Genomic DNA, 12,580 nt, shown 5'->3' on the forward strand with positions numbered 1-12,580 from the left:
AAACATTTATTGCAGCAAATTCACATAGGACAGAATTTCATAAGCCCCCTTAGAAATTTACAAACCCATCTTGTGATATTTAAGAACAGGTGTCTGACATATTGCTATGGTTTAATTTCCCCTCTTTTCTTGCTTTTGTATGGAAACACTTCCACAAAGGTATCTGATAATATGTGTCTTTAATTTGCAGAAATGTTTTTGGATGAAAGGTGCTGCATAACTGTAAAATATGACTTTACTTTGCTCTTCTTAATTGGGACAGCTGCTGTATTGTAAATCTCCCAGGAAGCGGGTTTAGCCTAATGAAAGCTACTGCTTGGACTTGATTCTTAAAGGGCCTCATTTAGTATAGATTGTAACTAATACAGCATGATTTAATGCATACCCAGTAGCTGAATAGTGCTAAGTGATTCTCAAAAGAGAATCTTTAAAATATTCCATATCTATCTCTCTACCATCTTTCTCTCTCTCCCTCCTGTTTGTACACTGTCCAATCCCCAAAGGCTCTAGGATCTCCCCATCATAAAATAGTACATTAATAGAAAAGAAGAAGAAAAATGCAAAAATAAATTTAAAACCTGATAATTTTTTTTTTAAATGAAACCAGCAATATAATTGTGGGCTTGAAACTCTGCTTTCAGTCAGGGCATCCCCTCCTCTTGGGTTTGATGGAAGAAGTGGGTCTTTCCTAAAGCCCAGGAAAAGCAAGACTGATTGAATCTCCATAGGAAGGAAGTTCCAAAGTGTGTGGATGGCTCCTGGCAATGCCTACTTCCAAGGTCCTGTGAGACCACAATCTTAAATGGATGGGACTTCAAGGGAATTGACTCTGTTCACTCTGGTTGGATGTGCAGATTAATACAGGAGAAGGTGGTCCCTCAAAAAATCAAGTCTGGAGCCATGTAGGACTTTGACAGTGACAACTTTTGCCAGGGCAAGCTGAGAAACAAGGAAGAAGCCTTGAGACAGGGATAAAAAAACCCAAGGCCCACAATGACTGATGTAGCATCTTGAACCATTAAATAACAGGGCATGATTTGCTGTGCCATTATTATTCTTGCAAAAGAAGAAGTATGTGAGGTTTTTCCCACAAAAACCAGTCAGCTCATTTCAAATTGAGACAAATAAGATGTACTGATCACTGTCTGTTGTTGCAATGAATTATTTTGAAATGTTCTCAAAAGTCTATTGAGTTACTTTTGCGTGTTGAGGGGTGGGTAGGGAGAGAATTGCATTTCATTTCAGTAAATTCTGGGTGTCTTAGGATGTAGCACAATGTTTTGGTTAGAAATATTAGGGATTATTTTTATAAGTACAAATTCTTGTCATCTTTCTATTGTTATGGATTTTCTTTTCATTCATGCCTTTCTTTAATATTCTAGTAGGCCATTGTATTTCATTAATGATTGCAATGCATAATTTCCTAGGCACACTAAAAAGAAAATATAGTAAGTGACACGGAAACAATATCTGCTATGTGTCTCATAAAGAAAATGAATAATTCCCTTTGGAAATAGTTTTTATGTGGCTCTCCTCAAAATATAATGTTTTCATTAAGATAAGGTTCAGTGATTTTTACTTGTTTTATTTATTGACTATTAACTTCCTTACAAGAAGTACTATATACAATAACATGGCATATACAGGGAACTGCATATAAATCTTAATGTATTCAGATAAATGCCTCACGAAGGGTTTTTTTTTTTTAATTTAAATTTTAAGCTGTCTATAAAGGAAGTTCAAATAACATCAAGACTAGCTTCTGGAAAATGTAATTGATTAAACTGAAAAGCTGAGTCATCAGGTTTGAACTGTAAAAGCTCAGCTTTGAATATTTGCAAAATTCTGTAGATTTTTTTTAAAACAAAACATGTCTGCGCATTGGTGCATTTTTGTGTATTATATGTCCTTTTGCTACACAATTAAACCTTGTACCTGGGATCTCTCTCTCTCTCTTCACTGTGAAAAACTTCAATCTTTTCATCACCATGCAAGACTGCTTTTGGCTCAGCCTTAGCGAAAATGATATTCCACCCTGTGCTATAGTGTTTGACTGAAGGGAGCAAAAGCATTATGTCCTGCAATGTTTTCAGCAGCTACTCAGGTCCAATCCTGAGTGAGGAAAAAGACTGAACTAGCAACAAACTATTGAACATATTATGATTATGCATCTGGCCCTTCCACTTAATCTTTCATTCACTGCTTGCATAGATCCTCAATGGCCAAAACAGGAAAACTGCTATTTGTTTATCTCTATAGTAGAGGCTGTTTGGTACAGGGCAGCTGAAACCTATCTCTAGGACAGTGTTTCTCAACCTTGACTGGCTGGGATATTCTGGGAGCTGAAGTCCACATGTCTTAAAGTTGTCAAGGTTGAGAAACACTGCTCTAGGATGTCAGGTTGCATGCTGCCTGCTCTAGTTATATTTTCCATTCAAAATACAGTTCTTTCCAAGCACTTTTGCTACATTTTCTTGCAGGATGAGAGACAAATTCCAAGTGTCACTTCAACCTCTGACTCATTTTGTCTTGTACATGTCTCTTTATGTTAGCAATAGTCCTGCATTTTGTGATGCTACCTATGTTAGCAATAGTCCTGCATTTTGTGATGCTACACCCAGCTAATGTGTTTGATTCAGCCAACCCCTGGCTGATAAAAGGTCACATTCACCTCAGTGGCTTATATAGTTATGTATATCCATTGTTTTGGAACATAAATTCAAAATAAAGAGCAGGAGGCAGAATTCAAAAACTATTTGAAAAATCGTATTGATTGCTGACTACAGAGGAGGACAGGTAAAGAATAAGATAGATCTTAGCTGGCTGTCACAAAATGTCTAGCCAGTGTTACAGTTTTGTTGTCTCCTTATTGTAGTTCTTGGATGTTACAGAATTTGTAGATCTGCTGTCAAAAATGATGTAGTGTGTTGCTACTTTTCTTAAAGGGCTTATAAATCAGATTAATGATATCTTCCAAAAAATAACTTCAGCTAAGTGGAACTACTTATATTTATCTATTTCTCTCTCTCTCTTTAATATTGTGACCTTCAGCTATTGCCAAAAAGGGAGAAAAAAGATCTTAAAACATTGTATGCACCAAGATTCCGTCCCCCCAACTGAGAAATTAGTTTCAGTGATTCTTTAGTTTATGATACCTGAGGGCAATAATAGAAAAACTATAAATTTAACATTTATTCAAAATTAGACATAGTGGAATCACATCCATTTTCAGAAATAATACTTTTACTACATTCAGATTATTATAGTTTCCAGCCCCACTTCATCATTTCTTTCTTACTTAAAATACCTTGAAATGTTCATAGTCCTCTCTTTTTCTGTTTCAAGGAAGGATGCAGCCATTCTACACACCCTTTTCATTTTTCACTTCTGGTGCTGGCAGGGTAACTTCAGAGAAGTCAAAATAATTGTGATACATGTAAAAAAGTGTAGGGATTTGATTGACTACAATCTTGAGATTTTTGACCCTTCTCTGCAGACACCCCTGACTGCTGGTCTTTCTAGGGCAGGTCTAAGACATCTTACTGCCTTAGTAGTAAAGCTTCCCATCCTCAAATAAAAGTACATTGTGCACAAAGCCAGACTTATTACCACACATACAGGGCAGCAAATATCTTTTCTTAGCACTACCAATATATTATAAAAATAATTCATTAAACAATTAACATTTTAATGTCCTTTTATGACATATATTTTGTTGTTTGTGGTGACTACTTTTTTTTTGAATGCATGGGCCTTTGAGTCAATCTTGATTCCTGATGACTACATGGACAAGTCCATGCAGTTTTCCTGGCAATATTTTTGGAAATGATTTGCCAGTGCCTTCTTCCTACAGCTGAGAGAGGGTGACTGGCCTAAAGTCATCCAGCTGGTTCCTTACTTAAAGCATAACTAGAACTCACTATGTTGGGTTTCTGCCATGATATCTATACCCACTATACCATACTGGTTCTTGGTGACTACATAGCCCCATTAAAAGATAGGGCTGACTGCTAAACCTTGGATATATTAGCAACTATACTATATACCAAGTTTAATTACCCCTCATGTCTAACGGGATGCTGGAGTCTTCCTGCAGTCTATCAGCAGGGTTTTCATCACCTTTATTGCTCCAGTAACTCTCCAGCTACTGTTTGACATCTGGACTAAGTCATGCATCATTATATGCATTATATGGCTTCTTTAATTTAAGCTTGGTGTGTATATATACCCAGCCACTATGGTTTCTAATCTGAGCTTTTGTCAGCCCTTCAATGTAGGCCAGGTCAGAAAATAGACACCACAAGACTACTGGAACACTATCGTTATAGAGTATAATAATAGAATCTTGAAAGCCTGACCAAATCTGACTGAATAATAGAATCTTGAAAAACAATTTAGAAGTTGTGTGAGCTGATGAGACTACCCTGATAGCTGAAAATGCAAAGGATCTGCAAGCTTTAGTAATAAAAGGACCACAGTGAAAAAATGGGTCTAAAATTAAATATAAAAAAGACCAATCTAATGGCAACAGGTAGAACAACCAGCCTTAGAATTGGCAACAAAGATATTGAAGTGATGGGCAGCTCCTGCCTTTTAGGATCAAGAATAAAGGAACAAGCAGTCAAGAAATACACCACAGACTTGCACTTGGTAGAGCCTTGGAAAAGTTATTCAAATGCCGTGATGGGTCTATACCTACAAAGATCAGGATTGTGCAAGCCATGATATTCCCTGTGACACTCTATGGAAGCAAAAGTTGGACTTTGAAGAAGCAGGATAGGAAGAGTATTAACACTTTTGAACTGTGGTTTGGAGAAGACTCCTGAGAATACCATTGACAGCCAAGAAAATAAACTAATGGATCATCAAACAAATGAACCCAGAGTTCTCACTTGAGGCACAAGTGACCAGGCTCAAATTATTGTACTTTGGACATATTATGCAAAGACCTAGCTCTCTGGAGAAGTTTGTAATGCTGGGAAAGAAAAGAAAAAGAGGGCAACTAGCAGTAAAACAGATGAACTCAGTTATACTGGTGATGAGTGCACTGTTGGACGATCTGAAGTACCAGCTTTGGAACAGATTGTCATGCAGAAAATCTATGTGTTCTCTAAGAGTCGACAATGATTTGATGGCACATAATCAATCAATCAATCAGGTTGTGTGAAGCCAGGCAACTGAAACCAAGATGCAGGAAATCTTGACAAAGCAAACCATGATTTTGTGCAATATGTGAGCCCAGTCCCTGCCCTTTTCTCTATGAAAATCTTCTATATTATAGAATTCTTTTTGTACAAGTACTCCTGAGCTACATTAATAATCTGATAACCAGAAAGGCACCTATGTATTATATCTGACTGGACTCCTGTGAGCTTATTTGAGAGGTGGGGCAATAGCCAGAGTCAGTCTTGATCACATTGCCGCTTGTTGGCCACAAAACAACTTAGGTCATCTGGAATGCATTCAACGAAATGGATAGAGATAACTTGTTAGCATTTGCTGAATGATAAATATCCATTGAAAGGGCATTCATCTACCTGTTGACTTCTTTGATGCTTCTCATATATATGTATGAACCTGTAGTTTGAAGGTACTGAAACTCATTCTTGTGCACAGGGTCAGGAGAAGGCTTAGTCATCACTTAAGTAAGATTCAGTGGTCCACAAACTGGGCCAGTGCTGTTGAAGGGACACATATTACAAACCAGTTTTTCTGAATATAATTGGGCATCTTTGAAACTACCCATACTGTATCTCCAGAGTATTGAAAAGTTAGAGCATTCAAGTACGTATCTAAAATTGGTGGATAGTCCCAATCTCAAAGACTTGTTTATCTATAGGATTTGACATTGCTATATATTCGGATCTAAATTTCCATACACAGTGTTACTGGACACAGGATTTGATTTTCTATTATTTAATAAAATAAAATTTTAGAAAGAAACCACACTGAAAAAAATGAAGTGAAAGATGAGTAAACTTATTAAAAAGTATCTTGTAGCAATTATTTCCTCTCACTTGCACAGTAGACCACCAGTTCTAACTAGCAAACTTTGCTGCCATTGTTGAAAATACATTTTTTTAAAGCTTGGTTGTTTGCTTGCAGATATTTCATTTCCAAATGAGGTAATATCATCAGTGCATGTTCACTGATGAACTCACATTGATGATATTACCTAGTTTGGTAATGAAACATCTGCAAACAAACAACCAAGCTCAGAGAACACCAAGAATTCCACAGTTCAATCCTGAGCTACAGATATTCTCTTCCACTGGAACATTTTTTTAGATAGACATATGACTCCCTAAATACAGTCAGTTAAAGCTCTCCAACCTCCATCCGTGTTGTGGTTTAGACTTATGCCTCTACACAACTGGCAACATTCACAATGCCAGCAAGATTCATTTCTAAATTTGATAACTTTTAAAAGCTTAGGAAACTATGGGTCTGTGCACTTAGTATGTTTAAAGAACAGATGCAGTTATGATTCTGCCACTGTAATTGAGAGCATGTAACAGTATTCTGATAGAAAGCTTCAGGAACATAGCAGTCGTGTCCTGCTGGCGTGGGTATATACAAGAAGTGGCACATTTTCTTACTGTCATTTATTTCATTGTATAGATAGTAAATGGACTTATAGGAACATTGGCAGGGTCTACATCTGCTTGTGTGCTTATAGCATTCCTTTCACACGTTATTACATTTCCTTAGAAATTTGTTTCTGTGCCCTTCTTTAAAACATTTTTAGTGGATGATTACTGGGCATACTCAGCCTTGCCAGCCAGCCAGATCCATTCGTACAATGTCTCTGGGTCATCTCTACACAACTCCCATCGTAGGACGTCCCTGTTGAGTCCCTCTTTAAACCGTTCTATTAAGGTTGACTGAGACCAGTCGGGATTTTCCCAGCTAAAGACTTAAACTCCAGGGCGTAGTCAGCTACAGACAGCTGGCCCTGGGTAAGATCCTTCAGCGCCTTCTTAGCTCTTGCCTTGGCCAGAGGATCCTCAAAATGCAGCTTTAATGCCCCCATAAAGTCCTCGAAATACTCAAGTTCAGGGGAGTCAGCCTCACTTAATTGAACATACCAGTCAGCTGCTTGACCCTTCAACTTGGTGGCAATGGCAGTTATCTTAGCCTCTTCCAAAGGGAAGTATGCTCCAAACTGCCTCATGTAACTTTTAGCATTGGTTAGAAAGAAAGATAACTTGGTTGGATCCCCATCAAACTTGACAGAAAAGTCTTTCATCCCCACTCCTGTTGGAGCGGAACCGGCGGCTGCTTGAGTGTTTGGGCCCCAGGTTATGGTAGTTGTCGCTCTGCGGGGTGGAGATTCATCCCGGAGCTGTCTCGGGCCCCGCTCCGCCGGCGGTCCGGGTGGGAGGATGGGGGATGGTTGCGTGAAGCTGGGACCTCCGTCATGCCTCCCCTGGCCCCCCAATGATAGAGACAGGTTTCTTAACATGTACTCCATCATTTCTATTTTGGCCTCCACCACTCTTAGCCTTTCAGGGGTTTGAGATTCCTCCCTCCCTCACATGTTAGGCTGTCTCTCCCTTGATACCATGGTAGATTCTACGTCTGGGGTCAGCGGGAACCGATGCTTCCAGGACGCCTGGGACATCCCTGGCTGGGATTCTCCCATTGCATCCCAGGTGATCAACTCTGTGGGCGATTTGCTGGGTGCCGGTTGCTCTGGTTCTCCCCCATCGTTAGATTTCTCCACCTCAGGGCTGGAACTCAAATCCTGCCAGAAATCTGAAGGTTCTGGGGTGAGGCTCAGTTCTCCGCTCTTGACCGTCGACTCGGGCATCAAGCTAGCCGGCTCCTCAAGTCCCCCGGTCGTGAGCTGGGACTCGGCCATTGTTAATTATTTTCCCTCACAAGAAACTGATCTTGGTAGGAGCTAATGGTACAACTTTGGTGATTCTCAGCTTTGTGTAATGGATGCCTATTCTAAAACACTCTCAGACTCATGAGCAGGAATGAAAAGATATCTGATTTATTAAAGAATAGTATGCAGGATCACAAAGAAAGCTGAGAATGATAAAAGCGCACCAAATGCAAACTAAAAACCCTCGGTACAAATGAGATCCCTCCCCCCGTAGAATCTTCCCAAGCTCACAATCCCAGGTGCTCCTAACAGCTTCTGATGGTCTGCGGGAAAAGTCCTTGAACAGAGCACATAACCCAAACACATTCCATTGAAATCAACATAGATACAAAGCTTGGTACAAGGTTTCACAGCAGCTCCCTTCCAAACAGAAACACGTGTCAGCGCCATGGCATGTGAAACGTTACGATGTACAGTGCACATTGAAACAGTGAACATGACAATTTCTTTCTTTTGTTGCCTTTGAATTTCTTTGTTAAAAAATTATCTTTGTCTTCTCTCAGGATTTAGTTACTTACCAAAAAAGTTGGGAAAAAAAAGAAAAATGAAATGGTATTTTAATTATTGTTAAATTTGCTCTGTTTATCTATATATTAAGTAGCAATACAATGGAGATTTTAATATTATCAGTTTAAGATCGAAACCTCTATTATGCCACAAATACTTTGATGTAAGTTGTAGTGTTTTTTTTTCTCAGTGTTATACTCAACTATGGATGAAAAAGCCAAATAATTGTATGCTTGTAATACTGCCATCCTAAATTATAACTAATATTGATAGAATATTTTTCTTTCTCTTCTCTATTCTCAATATGCTAAGCTACATATATAAGAGAATATTAATAATCTTTAATCATATTATATAAACATTACTGTGCTGAAACAACCAAATGATGATGCGGTCTAAATATGCCATTTCCTTCTTCTCCAAAAATTAGACTCCTCTTAGCTTTTGCAGCACACTGTCCATCTTTATTACTGGGCCCAAGAAAACAAAACTATCTACCACTGTCACTTCTTTGCTGTCAACTGTAGGTTCACTAAGCATGCCTTTATTTTCTACATCTTTAATATATTTTCTTTTTTGCTTTCACAATGAGCTCTGTAAAGCCTTCTTTCAGCTAACAAGATGGTATCAACTGTATGTCTCAGTGTTTTGACCTCCAGTTTTGACTGCACCTGTCTTCCATTCACATATTTTCTGTACAAATTGCATTCTTGTCTCAATCTCTTTCCTATTTTGAAGTACTCTATTTCTTCCTACTCAGTTCTTACAGAAGCTTCTTTTTTAATATAAATGTTCCCCCAGAGAATAATCAGGTGTGTTGACATACCTATTAGTCTTAATATATCCCACATTCTGAAATGATCTATATAGTCAAAAGACTTGCTGGAGTCAATAAAACAAAGGCAACACCTCTTTTTAAAATTCTCTTGGTCTTTCTATTATCCATCCAGCATTAACAGTCTGATCTTATATCTTCCACATTTTCTGAAACCTGGCTGTTCATTAATGTACAGAAGATACTCACTACTTCTTACTTACAGTAAACATAACCCAGTCATTTATTGGACTCTAGCTAGCACATACTTTATTTTATTTTACTCAGGCTTATAGGCTCTAATCAAGGCTTACTTGCTTCAGAAGTTATTTGGTTCAGAAATAAATATGGTTTAATATAGTTACAGTATAGCTACAACTATAGAAAATGCTTTTCTAAAAGAGAATCTTACAGACTTATCATATGCAACATGCCATACTGCACAAGGTGTGGTAGGTTTTCCTTTTTATTTACAATAGATGTCTATAAATGTCATCTATTCAATTGTTATTAGAGATTGGCAGACGTCCTCTTCCCACTCTTAAATTCATGAACATTATCATGTTTTTGTTTCATTTCTGAGAAGCTTCTGAGTGACCAAGGACTACTATTTCAAATCTTTAACTTGCTTTTAAAACTCATTAAAACTGCAGTTATTGGATACCTTTCAGTGTTTTTAAAAGCTTCTTGCATGAACTACAAGACAACTTGCTGTGCTGTCCAACTGGAATTTATTTATTTAAAGAACCTGTATAGCCACCTATCTTCAATAGTTGTCCTAGGCAGTTCACAACAACTAATAAAAACAGTAGAATAAAAACAAAACCAGCATCAGACCAACCAAACTATTAACCTTCTGAGTCAACCCCCTTCCTAGCCCAATGCTTGGGGGAAAAACCAGGTCTTCACAGCCTTCACAGTGGGAGCCAGTACAGGTCATGCAACAGTGGTGTAACTTGGGTGAACTGCAGGGTACCCAGAACTGAGTGTGCTGCTGCATTCTGGACCAGTTGCAGCTTCCAGATGGTCTTCAAGTGCAGCCTCATGTAGAGTTCATTGCAGTAATCCAATCAGGAAGTGTCTGAGGAATGAATGATAGTGAGCAAGACCTCCCAGTGCACAAGTAGTGCACAAGATGAATTTGTGCAAAGGGCCCCTTGGCCATAGCTGCCACCTGCACTTCCAGCAGGAGCTGTAAGACCAGGATGACCCTGGACCCTTGCACACTGAGTCTCTCCAGGGGATTGCTACCCCATCCAGAGTCAGACATGTTAACTATTCTGACCCCCAGGGGACAAAGCCTCACAGCCATTCTGGCTTGCTAGAGCTGAGTGTAGCACCCTATAACTTTGTATGCACCATATGCTGGCTAAGACCTTTGGGAACTGTAGCCCCAAAATAGCTGCAAAGCACCAAGTTAATGGAATGTTGTTCTGGTCTTTGGAATAGAGGAAAAGTTTTTCTTCCTCACTGATAATACTAGAATATTGGATAACAGGAGCTCTATTCAGGCATTTGTCTTAACATCTATAGAACTTAAAATGGTGAGAGATGAGCATCTGCTTCTCCTTCTCTCTAGTCTTTATATGTTTAGATGGGAGATCTGATGGGGAGCTGTAATTGCATTAAAATTGTGCAATTCTCTGTGTGATCTGGAATCTGAGTAAAGCATTTTCCAGATTGGGCTGTGGTCATATTTAAGCAAATGAGGATTCATTTCTCCATTTCTCCTGCCTGTTTTTTGTTTTTTAATGAGAAGAAGCTCAAGTAGCATATGAAGTCTTAAACTCAGAATTGTTCCTGTACCGGAATAAAGTTTCTATAGAGTTTGTTCTGTGAGGGAATAACATTCACGTAGCTAGCATAGTGAGCAGAATCAGATGCAGAAGATGCCTCTCTCCTCAGCATTTCCCATGGACTAGACATACAGTGAGATCAAAACTTTGCACTGTCTTCCAAGGAGGAGCCACCTCAAGATCATCTGACCTGAGTGACTTTCTCCTAGGAACTGGCTTCACCCAAGTGGAAAAAGCAATCTGACAAACTGCTGAACAGCTAATTGTTGAAGATGCTCTCTGTGTAGAGGATCTTTAATCACAGATTCACAATAGCTGGTTTTGTTCAACTGGCATCATTCCCAAGGAACAGCCAGAATAGGGCAAACAAGGCTTCAAAGAAGCAGTGAATCTATATATTCCCTGGTGAAAGCACAGAAAACATGAATCTTTGGGTAATGGCTTCAGGAAGCCATCAGCAGGCCAAAGGGTATGTCCTGCTGAACTAGATTAGGTCTATGGCCCAGATTTTCCCTATCTTCGGTTTTATGGCCTATCTGAACAAACAGACCTTTTTTTTCAGGTGATGTAGTACCTAGATGGTAGATACTACTTTGAGTATTTTCCCAAAGTAATGATGAAGAACATGTGGGTAGCTCAGCTTTCTTTTTCCACATTTCTGGATTTTTATTGTTATTAAGATACGCTCCTGATATATGTAGAGCATAGTTGCAACTAGTGACTTCATAAAATAAGTCTTATATTGTGAAATGAAGTTTAATTTAGGAAAGATCTTTCCCAGTCCCCCCACCCTTTCCAATTCTGCTTCAACATAAAAGAGAATATATAATATCTGAAAAATATCATTTTTGGTTAAACTCAAAAACACACAGCAAGCACACTGTTCTTTGTGTAATGTTACTATCAGATGAGAAGAATGTGTTCCTCAGGATGTTTATTATTAAAGATTAACATCAGCTTTTGGATGTGTTATACTATTATATGACAGTTATGGTGTTATTTTAATACAGAATCCCCACATGGAGTTATTTCTTTTTTGAAAAAAAGTCTACTTGAGCCTTAAAGTCACCCTGGCCTTTACAGTACTGTCAGTGTTTTGTTGCCAGTTGCCAATAAATCTGGGTTAAATGATGAGTGGTTTTCAGTTCCTAGCCATTTTGCATCAATGAACAATCACAAAGGAGTATATAATGGCAACATTACATTTGGAAAGCATCTGCATTTATTATTGCTATTTTTTTCCAGCCATGGAAAAATGTTAGGTGCCAACTCAAGCTGAGCAATCCAGCTGGTGTAGAAAAATCAGATTCATAGCTTCACTGACTTCAATAGAGCTTTGCTGTCGTATTTGTACATCAAATAAAAGTCTGCAATGACTTTACACTACTCCTGTTCTATGGAGCCTGTGTTCTTCACAGCTGTTCAGCCTGCCTACATTATATGGCTTCTTTCCCTTGGTTTCCATCTAGTCTCCCCTAATGAACAGTATGGTGCTTTCACTGTTTTCATTATAGCAAATGTATGATTTATTTCATGTAGTAACTTCATTAAGCTTTTTTTGTGTCAAAA

At 38.5% G+C, this 12,580-nt stretch overlaps 2 protein-coding genes across 2 annotated transcripts in view; one reads left to right on the forward strand and one right to left on the reverse strand.

Moving 5' to 3' along the window:
• RMDN1 (regulator of microtubule dynamics 1) overlaps positions 1 to 12,580 on the reverse strand; it is a 471,818-nt gene that overhangs the window by 264,632 nt on the left and 194,606 nt on the right. The gene's annotated exons all lie outside the window — the stretch shown is intronic.
• Positions 1 to 12,580, forward strand: part of CNBD1 (cyclic nucleotide binding domain containing 1) — a 159,473-nt gene that overhangs the window by 92,109 nt on the left and 54,784 nt on the right. The window lies entirely within an intron of this gene.

This window comes from Candoia aspera, chromosome 3, assembly GCF_035149785.1.
Source record: "Candoia aspera isolate rCanAsp1 chromosome 3, rCanAsp1.hap2, whole genome shotgun sequence".
Classification (NCBI taxonomy): domain Eukaryota; kingdom Metazoa; phylum Chordata; class Lepidosauria; order Squamata; family Boidae; genus Candoia; species Candoia aspera.